The sequence below is a fragment of the Nerophis ophidion genome, linkage group LG20, assembly GCF_033978795.1.
Source record: "Nerophis ophidion isolate RoL-2023_Sa linkage group LG20, RoL_Noph_v1.0, whole genome shotgun sequence".
Classification (NCBI taxonomy): domain Eukaryota; kingdom Metazoa; phylum Chordata; class Actinopteri; order Syngnathiformes; family Syngnathidae; genus Nerophis; species Nerophis ophidion.
In genome coordinates, this window is record NC_084630.1 from 18,517,317 (window position 1) to 18,533,266 (window position 15,950).

General features: G+C 39.7%; 1 protein-coding gene across 1 annotated transcript in view; it reads left to right on the plus strand.

Annotated features, from left to right (window-relative positions):
- The window catches only part of LOC133538821 (FERM and PDZ domain-containing protein 1), a 161,517-nt gene that overhangs the window by 22,541 nt on the left and 123,026 nt on the right, over positions 1–15,950 (plus strand). The window contains exon 2 of the mRNA XM_061880636.1: positions 13,276–13,389. The gene's annotated coding sequence lies outside the window, so the exon portion shown is untranslated. The remainder of the gene's footprint in view (positions 1–13,275; positions 13,390–15,950) is intronic.

Sequence of the window (15,950 nt, forward strand, 5' to 3'; positions counted from 1 at the left end):
ACCAACAACAAATCTAGAAACACACATATTTACAATGGAGTTCAGGGTGCACATCGTGCCGTCAACAAACTGCGAGCGCTGCACGAAACTCTTAACTACAAAAACTCTGGTCATGACGACTTGGCATTGTACTGTTTTGTTATTTTTATCTGTTAAGTGGATAATTTACAATCACAAAAAAGGTATTGTGCGTTGCTACAGCATTAGTCTGTTGCCAGCCACAATTGACGCTGATTTGAGTAGCGGCAGCCAATTCAGACATGTCATCTTTAAACAGTGTCATGTGTGATGTGGGTTACACTTGAATTGCTATTGCAACATCCAGTGGACACATTTAGAACAGCAGTTCCTTTAATAAAAAGAATTGCAGTTCACTTATACTCATTGTGTGGGCCGTGGGCCGGATTAAACCTGTTCAGGCCCACGGGCCGTACATTTGACACCCCTGATTTAAATGGTACTGTAAATATTATCACAGTTTTCCCACTCTATGAAGGTTTTTTTTGTAAACCTGGATAGTCTAAAAGTGTTTATACAGTCACAATTTTGGGGGGTGGGGGGTTTGCCTTTACAGTGTACACAACCACAATGGTTTTGGAAAAAAATATATAAACAAATCAGCAGATGATTGAAGTATTGTTTTGGAACTTTATTTTAGGAAGTATGACAAAAATATGGCACATTATGTAGATAATACTCATTCCATTTTCAGTGCAAAATGTGGCTTGGCATTGTTTTGCTGAAATAAGCAGGGGCGTCCATGAAAAAGAGGTTGCTTGGATGGCAACATATGTTTCTCCAAAACCTGTATGTACCTTTCAGCATTAATGGTGCATTCACAGGTAAGTAAGTTACCCATGCCATGGGCACTAATACACCCCATACCATCACAGATGCTGTCTTCTGAACTTTGCGTCCGGATGGTTCTTTTCCTCTTTGTTCCGGAGGACACAACACCCACAGTTTCCAAAAACAATTTGAATTGTTGACTCGTTAGATCAGAGAAAACTTTTACACTTTGCATCAAGCCGGCAGCATTTCTGGGTGTTGTTGATAAATGGCTTTCGCTTTGCATAGTAGAGTTTTAACTTGCACTTACAGATGTAGCGCGACAAAACTATAGTTACTGACAGTGGTTTTCTGAAGTGTTCCTGAGCCCATGTGGTGATATTCTTTACACACTGGTGGCACTTTTTGATGCAGTACCGCCTGAGGGATCGAAGGTCACAGGTATTCAATGTTGGTGTTTTGGTCTTCCGCGATTTCTGTAGATTCTCTGAAACTTTTGATGATATTACGGACCGTAGATAGTAAAATCCCTTAATTCTTTGCAATAGCTCGTTGAGAAATATTGTTCTTAAACCGTTCCACAATATACATATATATGTGTGTGTGTATATATGTATATATATATATATATATATATATATATATATATATATATATATATATATATATATATATATATATATATATATATATATATATATATATATGTATATATATGTGTGTGTGTGTGTGTGTGTATGTATGTATGTATACATCTTGTTGAATACTCAAATTAATGTCCATGGACGGAATTTACTGCAAATTATTCTTATCCAAGTGTTAAAATGATGGTTTCTGTATACAGATACTCTCAGTACTACTGTACAGTATAATGTACCTGTATGTAGGTTTAAATTATAAATAGTAAATGGCATATTTCTTTCACAGCCCATCCGTCCATCCTTCTTCTTCCTCATATCCAAGGTCGGGTCGCGGGGGCAACAACCTAAGCAGGGAATCCCAGATTTCCCTCTCCCCAGCCACTTCGCCCAGCTCTTCCTGGGGGATCCCGAGGCGTTCCCAGGCCAACCGGGAGACATAGTCTTCCCAACGTGTCCTGGGTCTTTTCTGTGGCCTCCTACTGGTCAGACGTGCTTGAAAAACCTCCCTAGGGAGACGTTCAGGTGGCATCCTGACCAGAAGCCCGAACTACCTCATCTGGCTCCTCTCCATGTGGAGGAGCAGTGGCTTTACTTTGAGCTCCCCCCGGATGGCAGAGCTTGTCACCCTATCTCTATGTGAGAGCCGCTTGTACCCGGGATTTTGTCCTTTTGCTCATTACCACAGGTGAGGATGGGAACGTAGATCGACCGGTAAATTGAGAACTTTGCCTTCCGGCTCAGCTCCTTCTTCACCACAATGGATCGATACAGCGTCCGCATTACTGAAGACGCCGCACCGATCCGCCACTCTTCCCTCACTCCTGAACAAGACTCCGTGTTTCTTGAACTCCTCCACTTGGGTCAAGATCTCCTCCCCAACCCGGAGATGGCACTCCACCCCATTCCGGGCGAGAACCATGGACTCGGACTTGGGTGTGCTGATTCTCATCCCGGTCGCTTCACACTTGGCCGCGAACCGATCCAGTGAGAGCTGAAGATCCTGGCCAGATGAAGCCATCAGGACCACATCATCTGCAAAAAGCAGAGACCTAATCCTGCAGAAACCAAACCAGATCCCCTCAACGCCCTGACTGTGCCTAGAAATTCTGTCCATAAAAGTTGCGAACAGAATGGGTGACAAAGGGCAGCCTTGGCGGAGTCCAACCCTCACTGGAAATGTGTCCGACTTACTGCGTTTTAATAAATGACAGCCTGCAGAAAAAATCAACAGAAAGTTGGCAATTACCCCTTCAAAATAAAAGTTTTGTAAAAACCCGTCACCTTTTTTCAAACGTAAACTCCTCCGAGTGCGTTTGTCGTTTCGGCTTCAAACTCGCACAGGAGAGAGTTTGAACCCTTCTGATTAAAAGCATAAAACAGTTTTGATTACTTTTCCGGTTTTGATTTTATGACCCTTCAAAAAACCCCTGTGCAAATTTTACTTAAAAATGTCATTTTTGCCTCTTTGAGCTGTAATTTGACCCCCTTAAAATGCTTCAAAGTGCAAGTTAAAGCTCTACTATGCCAAGCGAAAGCCATTTATCAACAACATCCAGAAATGCCGATCTGTAATTTGACCCCCTTAACATGCTTCAAAACTCACCAAATTTTACACACACATCAGGACTGGCGAAAATATCCATCTAATAAAAAACCAAACCCCAAAAGTCAAAATTGCGCTCTAGCGCCCCCTAGGAAAAAACCTGGACAAAACTGCTTGTAACTTCTGTTAGGAATGTCGTAGAGACATGAAACAAAACCTCTATGTAGGTCTGACTGAGATCAGGGCTTGAGAAGCGGCGGCAGCAACCAAAGGCGGACCCAACCAACGCTGCTTGCAGCGTTAATTCTAAATGTATTGCGATGGTGTAAACAAGGGATGAAGCGACTTATGGAAGAAATCAGAACTGTGTGGTTGAGTCTGAAGAAAGAAAAAAAAGTGAATTTCCCCCCGGGATTCATACATTATTTCTGATCATGATTGATCTGACCTGGTTCAGCTCACATGTGTCGTTCGGAATATGTGTTTTTTTTCTGTTTTTCTTTGTTTTTTGACTCAGTTTGGAGTGTATGTGCATGTATTTCCCTTCATACACAAGCACTTTGGGAGGTGAAAGAGATGCAGGAGTTGTGAAGGCATTCATCTTGTAGACATGGACAGCTGACTTTTTTTAAACTGACAGTCAGCATTACAGATTTTATAGGTCGGCTTTATTGGAGCACTTTGGCAGACTCAGATTTTTCCTTGTCATCGCAACTGGAGTTAAGAATCTCCTGTATTGCAATGTTTTTTGTGTGTATAAAATATTGCAGCTTTTGTCCTGTTGTTGAAAGGATTTTGTTTATTTTTTTAAATAAGTTTGCCAAAATATTTCAGTGTGGTTATCAATCAATCAATCGATTACAAAACCCAAAACCAGTGAAGTTGTCACGTTGTGTAAATGGTTAATAAAAACAGAATACAATGATTTGCAAATCCTTTTCAACCTATATTCACTTGAATCGACTGCAAAGACAAGATACTTAACATTCGAAATGGTAAAATTAGATTTTTTTGCAAATCTTCGGAATTTGATGCCTGCAACATGTTTCAAAAAAGCTGGCATGAGTGGCAAAAAAGACGGAGAAAGTTGAGGAATGCTCGTCAAACACTTATTTGGAACATCCTACAGGTGAACAGGCTAATTGGGAACAGGTGGGTGCCATGATTGGGTATAAAAGCAGCTTCCATGAAATTCTCCGTCATTCACAAACAAGGATGGGGCGAGGGTAACCACTTTGTGAACAAATGCATAAGAAAATTGTCTGAACGGTTTAAGAACAATGTTTCTCAACCAGCTATTGCAAGGAATTTAGGGATTTCACCATTTAGGGTCCGTAATATCAAAAGGTTCAACAAATCTGGAGAAATCACTGCACGTAAGCAGCATGATTGAAAACCAACATTGAATGCCTGTGACCTATGATCCCCCTGGCGGTACTGCATCAAAAAGTGACATCGGTGTGTAAATGATATCACCAACATGGGCTCAGGAACACTTTAGAAAACCACTGTCTTTACCTATAATTTGTCGCTACATCTGTAAGTTTAAGTTAAAACTCTACTATACAAAGCGAAAACCATTCATCAACAACACCCAGAAACGCCGCCGGCTTCGCTGAGCCCGAGCTCATCTAAGATGGACTGATGCAAAGTGGAAAAGTGTTACGTGGTCTGACGAGTCCACATTTTAAATTGTTTTCGGAATCTGTGGACGTCGTGTCCTCCAGACCAAAGAGGAAAATAACCATCCACACTGTTGTAGGCGCAAAGTTGCAAAGCCAGCATCTGTGATGGTATGGGGGTGTTTTATTACCCAAAGCATGGGCAATTTACACATCTGTGAAGGCACAATTAAGACTGAAAGGTACATAAAAGGTTTTGGAGCGACATAAGTTGCTATCCAAGCAACGTCTTTTTCATGGACGCCCCTCCTTATTTCAGCAAGACAATGCCAAGCCACATTCTCCACATGTTATAACAGCGTAGCTTCATAGTAAAACAGTGCTGGTACTAGACTAGCCTGCCTTTAGTCCAGACATGTCTCCCATTGAAAATGTGTGGCACAATACGACAATGGAGACCCCGGACTGTTGAACAACTTAAGCTGTACATCATTTTAAGAATGGGAAAGAATTCCACCTGAAAAGCTTCAAAAATTGGTCTCCTCAGTTCCCAAACGTTTACTGAGTGTTGTTAAAAGGAAACGCCATGTAACACAGTGGTAAAAATGTCCCTGTGCCAACGTTTTTGAAATGTGTTGCTGCCATTAAATTCTAAATTATTGATTATTTGCAAAAAAAAAAATTTCAAATATCTTGTCTTTGCAGTCTTTTCAATTGAATATAAGTCAAAAAAGATTTGGAAATCATTGTATTCTGTTTTTATTTACCATTTCCACAACATCCAGTGGCGGCGTGCTTTACACCACTGCACCTTTGCATTAGACTCTGTGATGTATGGCTTCGCTGCAGCTGCTCTCTGCATACTGTACGTGGGCTAATTGGAAGGTGACATGAGGTTTGGAGCTCTGTCGCAACTGACTGGTCAGAAAGTCGGCAACCTCTTTTCACTATGCGCTCCAGCACCCGCTAACCCCTCTCTGTCAGTTTACGCGGCCTAGCACTTGGTGACTGAGTTGCTGTTGTTCCCAAACTCTTCCATTTTCTTATAATCAAGCCGACAGCTGACTTTGGAATATTTAGGAGCGAGGAAAATTCACTGCAGGATTCGTTGCACAGGTGGCATCCTACGACAGTTCCACGCTGGAAATCACTGAAAGCGTCCCGTTCTTTCACAAATGTTTGTAGAAACAGTCTCCATGCCTAAGTGCTTGATTTTATACCTGATTCTGATCATTTGGATGGGTGGCCAAATACTTTTGGCAATATAGTGTATGTACGTAGTAACGTCATTACGTCTAGAAGTCGTAAGAGGGTGAGATATACTGTGTAATTACATTGGAAAGTTTGAATTTCGCAAACAGACCCTTTTGATCAAATAGCTACTTTTAAACAAGCAAGACAGCCATTCGAGGGATGGGTAACTTGTCCAGTTTATACCTAGCCTTATGTCCGATTGCAGCTGGCATAGGCACCAGCACCCCCGCGAATCGAGAGGGACAAACGGTAGAAAACGGTTGGATGGATAACTGTACCAGTGGAAAAATGTTAAATACAATATTCAGTAAAGGAAAAGGAAAACCTACGCTTGGGACGAGCTTTGAAATAACTGACAGTGGGCCTGATGGGATTTTCCCAGGGCTTTTTTCAGGACCTCATTAAATATGAATGTTTTTTGGAGCTAGGCAAGTGCACCAGCTCAAGAAGTGCAGCCTTGCAGAAAAATCGTTATTCTTTTTTTTTTTGCATGTCTGTCAATTTTTTTTCTTGATTCTTGAAGTAAATGGTTTTGCAGACCACGTTGCCAGGTAAGTCAGGAACAGAAGGGCTGCACTTCTCCCTTCACTAATATCCTTATTTTTAGAGATGTTCGATAATGGCTTTTTTGTGGTTCTTGAAGCACTGACTCCAGCTTCAGTCCACTCTTTGTGGATCTCCCCCACATTTTTGAATCGGTTTTGTTTGACAATCCTCTCCAGGGCGTGGTTATCCCTCTTGCTTGTACACTTTTTTCTACCACATCTTTGTCTTCCCTTCGCCTCTCTATTAATGTGCTTGGACACAGAGCTCTGGGAACATCCAACCTCTTTGGCAATGACCTTTTGGGTCTTGCCCTCCTTCTTTAAAGTATCAATGGTCATCTTTTGGACAGTTGTCAAGTCAGCAGTCTTCCCCATGATTGGGTGTCATACAAAATCAAAACGAGAGACCATATAAAGGCTTTTCCAGGCGTTTTGAGTTAGTTAGCTAATTAGAGAGTGGCACCAGGTGTTTTCATTATCTGACCTTTTCACCATATTCTAATTTTCTGAGTTGTTGAATTTAGGGTTTTCATTGGTTGTCAGCTATAATCATCTCCTTTTTGGCAAAACACACTTGAAATGTATCAGTCTGTTTGGAATGAATGTATGCATTCTACAAGTTTGACTTTCTAAATGGAATTAATGAAAGAAATCAACTTTTTCATGATATTCTAATAATATGACCAGCACCTGTATACAGTCGTGGAATTAACACATTATTATGCTTAATTGTGTTGCCCCGCTGGATGCATTAAACAATGTAACAAGGTTTTCCAAAAATAAAATCAACTCAAGTTATGGAAAAAAAATGCTGGGGATGAGGTGGTGGTGGGGGGACGAGTTAGTGCTGCAAGGGTTTCTGGGTATTTGTTCTGTTGTGTTTATGTCGTGTTACGGTGCGGATGCTTTCCCGAAATGTGTTTGTCATTCTTGTTTGGTGTGGGTTCACAGTGTGGCGCGTATGTGTATCAGTGTTAAAGTTGTTTAAACATATGACTGTATGGCTGTTGACCAAGTATGCATTGCATTCACTTGTTTGCAAGTGAAAAGCAGTGCCCTTAAGGTTTGTTGGCGCTCTGTACTTCTCCCTACCTCTGTGATTTAAAAAGTCATACATTTTACTTTTTGAAACCGATACCGATAATTTCCGATATCACATTTTAAAGCATTTATCGGCCAATAATATCGGTATTCCGATATTATTGGACATCTCTACTTATTTTGTATATTCCTGAGAACCGGTATCCTCTGCAGTGGACATTTAAATTGTGTGTATTCACTTTGTCAGAACTACTAAATTTGGCTCTGCAGTTTTCAAGGACCTACAGCCAAGATGTAATACTAAAGTAATACAAAATATCCACACAATATCCTCTGTGATAGTGCTCTAGTACTTTCAGGAACCTGATGCAAATATGTTTGTCTTTTTCAACTTTACTTTAACTATACTTGCGGGCCGGTCAGGTGTATTTGTTATTCTGTTTACCGTATTTTTCGGACTGTAAGTCACAGTTATTTTCATAGTTTGGCCGGGGGTGTGATATATACCCCGGAGCGACTTATGTGTGAAATTATTAACACATTTTCGTAAAATATCAAATAATATTATTTATCTCATTCGCGGAAGAGAGGAAGAAAATGTCAGCAATCGTCACACACACGTCAACCAATAAGAATTCGGGGTCATGGCAGAAGTGCATTGTGGGTCATGGAATGCTAACTGCTATATGCTACTGCCGTAGGTACTAAAATGGATCATTTCATTGTTGGCGGTAACTTATAAAAACTGAGAAGGGCTGAACAAAAATGGCCAAATGTACGGAGTAATTCTGGTTTTGCTTACCGACCTCGAAGCTTATTTATTTGGTATATAGTGAAATGATGAGGGTAACCAAGAGATGGCAGTCAAACATAAGGGACACTTGTAGATTGCAATATGATGGCAGTAAACACCAACATTTTATACAGTATGTTTATTTGAAAATATACAGTAGAACATTCCACACGGCACTCAAAAATCTATCAAAATATTTTGATAGATTTGGTAAGCGATGAAGCCGCACCAGTTGATGGATTTTACTCTGCTTCAACATACGAATATAATTATGGTCTTTGTATAAGGTAAGACATATTATCTGGTGTTTTGTTTCGCAATATTATGCAAACACAGCTTTTCTTACTTTCTGGTACCTGCTGATCTGTATGAGGGATCTGCATAAGTCTTGAAAGTGTGTGTGTGTCCGCCTTTGTAGTCTGTGTCAACACCATAGTCGATAAGCTTCTTCTTTTTCTCGATCTTCTTGTTATGGGACTTTCATCCTCCGCTGTTGCCATTTCTAATATAAAGTAGTGTAAAGTTTCTACTTATATCTGTTAGTAAACTCGCCATGAAAGCGCTAAAACATACCGGTGTAGTGAGTTTACATTAATCACCCAAGGAACTTAAAGAATTAGATGGATCAAAAATAGACTATTTATCAGCAGTGCTCCTTATAATCCGGTGCCGACATGATCCGGAAAATACAGTACTAAACTAGACCATGTTTAGATGTGAGGTGTTTTAATGAGTGCAATATGTGTTCATAATTTTGTTAAGTACAGAATATGAGTTAGATTAGTTTGTTTAATGTCTTAATTAAATTATTGCTTACTTTAAATAATAGCTGATTAATTATTAGGTCTAAGGTAATCTTAAAATATTGTTTACACTTGTATTAATCAATTCTTGGCGAGACATAGTGTAACACAAACTGTGCAAAATACGGCCTGCGGGCCACATGTGGCCCATTAGGATTTTCAATCCAGCCCGCCGGACGTTCTACATCATGGGTGTCAAACTCTGGTCCGCGGGCCAAATTAATATATGCGGCTTTAGCGCACACACACAAATGAATGCAAGGCATACTTGATCAACAGCCATACAGGGCACACTGAGGGTGGCCGTATTAACAATGCCAACACTGTTACAAATATGCGCCACACTGTGAACCCACACCAAATAATAATGACAAATACATTTCGGGAGAACACCCAATCCACTTTATTTATATAGCACATTTAAACAACAAGAACGTTTCCAAAGTGCTGCACAGCCATGTTAAAAACAATATTAAAAACATTATACTCCACCAATGACTGAATGAAAACAACAAATAAATAAATATAAAACCTATATAAAAACAATATAAAAATAAATATGATTAAAAACTATTTTAAAGGGTAAAATCAATTAAAACAGTAAAATAGAAATCAAAGTGTATAAAAAACACAGAGGACAACAGACGACAGAGGACCACACAACTCACGTAGTGTTAAAAGCCAAAGAATAAAAGTGGGTCTTAAGACGAGACTTAAAACACTCCACTGTGGAAGCAGTTCGAACATGGAGGGGCAGAGTGTTCCAGAGCTTAGGCCCTGTCTCCCCTGGTTTTAAGTCTGGTCTCGGGCACCACGAGCTGGAACTAGCTCTCAGGCCTCACCCGCACCGTAACGCAACAGAAGAAATACCCAGAAACCCTTGCAGCACTAACTCTTACGGGACGATACAATATACAGCCCCCCGCTACCACCAAACCCCGCAGGTCCCTATTAAAAGGTTAATTTGTTCAACCTGGGCCATAGCTTTGTTCAGTTTAAAATTTTGGCCCACTCTGTATTTGAATTTGACACCCCTGTTCTACATAATTTTTTTTAGACCTTTAACATCAAAACTGTAGCCACCATTATGATGTGCAGTGTTGTTTTTAAATTACCCTAAGTCTTGAACTATAAAAAGTATTTCAATTGTCAAAATCTACAGTTTTTTGGTGATAAATGAGTTATTACGGTAATCTACGTCACAGCCAGCTCAAAACACGTGTCAGAAGCAGGTGCGGAGCAAATTTCTACGTGATGATATATCATATTGTAGGTGTTTATTACCCTTTGCATTCCTATTTTGCTGTTTTTTACATTTTTCTTGTAGTTTGCTTAAATGTAAAAGATACACAACTATGGAGGAGCTGGTCTGAGAAGTAAACGAGGAGCGTTGTTCATATGTTGTTAATATTCAGTGTTTTATTGTTCATAGTTAATATTGTAAATCACACTTTCTTTATTTTCATGTAGATTTTGGGTGTCCTGTACAGTAAAAAACTGTAAAATTCAATTCTGTTTTTGTTTTAATGAGGTGGTCTGTCATAACGTTTTTAGAACTCTATCGGGACATTGTGACTTTTGGTATTAGTGTTCCTGAAAAAAAGGGACCCCAACACACATATTGTACAGCAGATGCTCTGGAACTGGTGCTTTACAGGGAGTAAATGGGACCACGAAAAAGGAGGATTACCTCCAAATTCTTCAGGACAATTTGCAGTCATTGCAAATTGCCAGTTTTTTATCTGTCAGAGACACTTTAAAATAATCCCAAACCATAGACATGGTGTTGTTAGTCAGTCATCGAGCGAGCTCGCTTGTTAGCCACAGCTACAGCACCGGCAACAACACACTCTTGTTGTTGTTATGCTGCGCTCGCGGCGGTTTGATGAGGTCATCAAGCAGTAAACCTCTCATGCTGAAGTCGTCAACTCCTGTGTTGTGTGTGGGAGAGGAAATGGGGGAGGGGTGCTGACTGGGAGACGGAACTGCTCTGTACTGCTCCCAGGTCCGTGTTTTACCGGATATGTACCGCTCCGTACAGCTGCGTTTTGAAAAATCATTATTTTTACTTTTTGAAACCGATACCAATAATTTCCGATTTTACATTTTAATCATTTATTGTCCGATAATATCAGCAGGCCGATATTATCGGACATCTCTATATACGAGTTATTACGGTATTCTACGTCACAGCCAGCTCGAAACACATGTGTCAGAAACAGATGCAGAAGCAAATTTTTATGTGGTAATATATCATATTGTAGGTGTTTATTACCCTTTGCATTCATATTGTGCTGTTTTTTACATTTTTCTTGTGTTTTGGAGCACTTTGGCAGACTCAGATATTGCCCTTGTCATCCCAACTGGAGTTAAGAATCTCCTGGATTGCAATGTTTTTTGTGTGTATAAAATATTGCAGCTTTTGTCCTGTTGCTGAAAGGATTTTGTTTATTTTTTTAAATAAGTTTGTCAAAATATTTCAGTGTGGTTATCAATCAATCAATCAATTACAAAACCCAAAACAAGTGAAGTTGTCACGTTGTGTAAATGGTTAATAAAAACAGAATGCCATGATTTGCAAATCCTTTTCAACCTATATTCAATTGAATCGACTGCAAAGACAAGATGCTTAACGTTCGAAATGGTAAACTTTGTTTTTTTTTTGCCAATATTCCGATTTTGATGCCTGCAACATGTTTCAAAAAAGCTGGCATGATTGGCAAAAAAGACGGAGAAAGTTGAGGAATGCTCATCAAACACTTATTTGGAACATCCTACAGGTGAACAGGCTAATTGGGAGCAGGTGGGTGCCATGATTGGGTATAAAAGCAGCTTCCATGAAATTCTCTTTCATTCACAAACAAGTATGGGGCGAGGGTAACCACAAATGCATAAGAAAAATTGTCGAGCAGTTTAAGAACAACATTTCTCAACCAGCTATGGCAAGGAATTTAGAGATTTCACCATCTAGGGTCCGTAATATCAAAAGGTTCACCGAATCTGGAGAAATCACTGCACGTAAGCGGCAAGACTGAAAACCAACATTGAATGCCTGTGACCTATGATCCCTCTGGCGGTACTGCATCAAAAAGCGACATCGGTGTGTAAAGGATATCACCACGTGGGCTCAGGAACATTTCAGAAAACCACTGTCTTTACCTATAATTTGTCGCTACATCTGTAAGTGCAAGTTAAAACTCTACTATGCAAAGCGAAAGGAATTTATCAACAACATCCAGAAACACCTTTTTCTTGTGTTTTGCTTAAATGTAAAAGATACACAACCATGGAGGAGCTGGTCCGCGACGTAAAAGAGGAGCGATGTTAATATGTTGTTCATATTCAGTGTTTTATTGTTCATAATTAATATTGTAAATCCCACTTTCTTTATTTTCTTGTACATTTTGGGTGTCCCATCCAGTAAAAAACTGTAAAGTCCCATTCCGTTTTTTTTAGGTGGTCTGTCATAATGTTTATAGAACTCTGTCGGACATTGTGACTTTTGGTATCAGTGTTCCTAAAAAAACTAAAAAAAGGCCCCAACACACATTTGTACAGCAGATGCTCTGACCCTGTTTTGCTGCCAATGGAACTGGTGCTTTACAGAGAGTAAAAGGGACAAAGAAAAAGGAGGATTACCTCCAAATTCTTCGTGACAACCTAAAATCATCAGCCCGGAGGTTGGGTCTTGGGCGCAGTTGGGTGTTCCAACAGGACAATGACCCCAAACACATGTAAAAAGTGGTAAAGGAATGGCTAAATCAGGCTAGAATTAAAGTTTTAGAATGGTCTTCCCAAAGTCCTGACTTAATTGTGTGGACAATGCTGAAGAAACAAGTCCAGGTCAGAAAACCAACACATTTAGCTGAACTGCACCAATTTTGTCAAGAGAAGTGGTCAAAAATTCAACCAGAAGCTTGTGTATGGCAACCAAAAGCGCCTTTTTGCAGTGAAACTTGCCCAAGGGACATGTAACCAAATATTAACATTGCTGTACGTATACTTTTGACCCAGCAGATTTGCTCACATTTTCAGTAGACCCATAATACATTCATAAAAGAACCAAACTTCATGAATGTTTTTTATGACCAAAAAGTCACAAATCCAATTGTCCAATCACTCTATCACGAAAAAATAAGAGTTGTATAAATTATTGGAAACTAAACTTTTAACCACGACTGTATGTATTTGCCTTTTCATACCTGTTCCCTAACTCTTATTTACACTTTTGTGTTTGTCATCAGGCAAGGAAGACATGTCCCTCCGACCCTGCACAGTACCATGATGGCTGGATAGCTAGCACAATGGGACTTTAACCGGCAACCTCATGGAGCCCTGACATAAAGTGCTGAGAGCAGGTGTGTTGGTCTGGGAATTTTACACCAACTGCCGGGGTGCTTTAAAAGATATAGGACACATCGGGTAGAGAGTGAGTAAGTAGTGGACGAGAGACACCGTCTGAGATACTGCAGCTTAGTCTGTTGCCCTAATCTGACTTCGAAGGTTAAAGGAGAAGCTCATTCTAATCTGGCTAAGCACAGGTGACACACAAACGCTCTGTTATTGCCTGCACACATAAATTGTAATCTAATTTGCCTGCACCGTGTGACTGTGCCTATGTGCATTCAGAACATTACGCACACATTATTTACATTTCAAATTATTTTTAACACTATCATTTAGGGGTGTAACAGTTCGTGTATTTGTATTGAACCGTTTCAGTACGGAGGTTTCGGTTCGGTACGGGGGTGTACCGAACGAGTTTCTAAGCTAAAGTTTTAACAAGCTGCTTTGCTTCTTCTGCCTCTGTCTCAGCACCCAGATTTGTCCCACCCACACAACCATCTGATTGGTTACATATATAGCGGTAAAAGCCAATCGCCAGTGCGTATTCAGAGCGGCAACAGCCAATCAGCAGTGCGTATTCAGAGCTCATATAGTAAATGCTTCAGCGTCGAGCAGATAGGTGTTTAGCAAGTGAGCATAAGGCAGCGTACTCTCCCCAAATGATAATAAACACCTCCCAGTCAACTACTAGAAACATCACTATGAGCCCATTGACCTTCTAGAAACATAAACTGCAGCTCAGCTCGCTCGCAGTTCTGGCTTAAGGTGAAGGCTAATTTAACTTTTAGCGTATCGTTAGCTCATTTTGCGGTGATTGTGTTTGTGTGTGTGTGTGTGTGTGTGTTTTATGGACAAAAAAGCTTTGAATGGCAGGGTCCCTGCTATCACATGTTGATAAAAATATTATATTTACATAATAAAAAAATCAACCACAGGCTTCCCAAATGCTGTGATAAATAAAGCATGATGAGTTGACTTGAAACTGTTTAAAGTTGCACTTTTTATATGTTGAAGAAAAGTTTAGTCATTTTATTTAATCTGAGCAACAATTTGAGGCAGTTTAATGTTGATTAAGGTGGGCAGAATCATTATAGTGTCCCCAGTGTTAAAAGGATGAAGCCATTGTTTACAAATTTGGTACATAAATAACCAAAACATTTATATTTTGTTGTTTTCTTACTGTACCGAAAATGAACCGAACCGTGACCTCTAAACCCAGGTACGTACCGAACCGAAATTTTTGTGTCCCGTTACACCCCTAATATTATTACATGTTTTCTCGATCTGAAAGTTATGTGGTCAATGATTCTGATAGGATTTGGATTATCCTAAAATTTCCAAAAGACTGAGGTTATGGAAGATCACTAAAGAATGATTTGAGCCTTCCAGATTGTTGGAAGATATTTCCATCACCCTTAAAATGTCATTACTGGAGCTCAGGGGTGTCAAACTCAAATACAGAGTGGGCCAAACTGAACAAAGCCGCGGGCCAAGGTTGAACAAATTAACCTTTTAATAGGGACCCAAACAAGTTTTGCATTGAATATTGAACATGCAAGGCTTATATAACTTTATAGTGACATGCAAAATCCAGTTTTAAATAATAATAATAATAATAATAATGACAAAAAAATAATCAATGGCATATCAAATACAATTTAAATAAAAATGGAATGCCTCTTTTCTATATGCAGCCTTCTGAAGTAAATATCAAAATAAACTTTCCACAGGCTAATACAAACCCCGTCTCCATATGAGTTGTGAAATTGTGTTAGATGTAAATATAAATGGAATACAATGATTTGCAAATCATTTTCAACCCATATTCAGTTGAATATGCTACAAAGACAACATATTTGATGTTCAAACTGATAAAAACAATTTTTTTGCAAATAATCATTAACTTTAAAATTTGATGCCAGCAACACGTGACAAAGAAGTTGGGAAATGTGGCAATAAATACTGATAAAGTTGAGGAATGCTCATCAAACACTTATTTGGAACATCCCACAGGTGGGCAGGCTAATTGGGAACAGGTGGGTGTCATGATTGGGTATAAAAACAGCTTCCCAAAAACAGCGTTTCTCAAAGTGCAATTGCAAGACATTTAGGGATTTCAACATCTACAGTCCATAATATCATCAAAAGGTTTTAGAGAATCTGAAGAAATCACTCCACGTAAGCAGCATGGCCGGAAACCGACATTGAATGACCGTGACCTTCGATCCCTCAGACGGCACTGTATCAAAAACCGACATCAATGTCTAAAGGATATCACCACATGGGCTCAGGAACACTTCAGAAAACCACTGTCACTAAATACAGTTCCTCGCTACATCTGTAAGTGCAAGTTAAAGCTCTACTATGCAAAGCGAAAGCCATTTTTCAACAACATCCAGCTTCTCTGGGCCAGAGATCATCTAAGATGGACAGTTGCAAAGTGGAAAAGTGTTCTGTGGTCTGACAAGTCCACATTTCAAATTTTTGGGGGAAATATTAGACATTGTGTCATCCCGACAAAAGGGGAAGCCAACCATCTAGATTATCGGCGCAAAATTCAGAAGCCAGCATC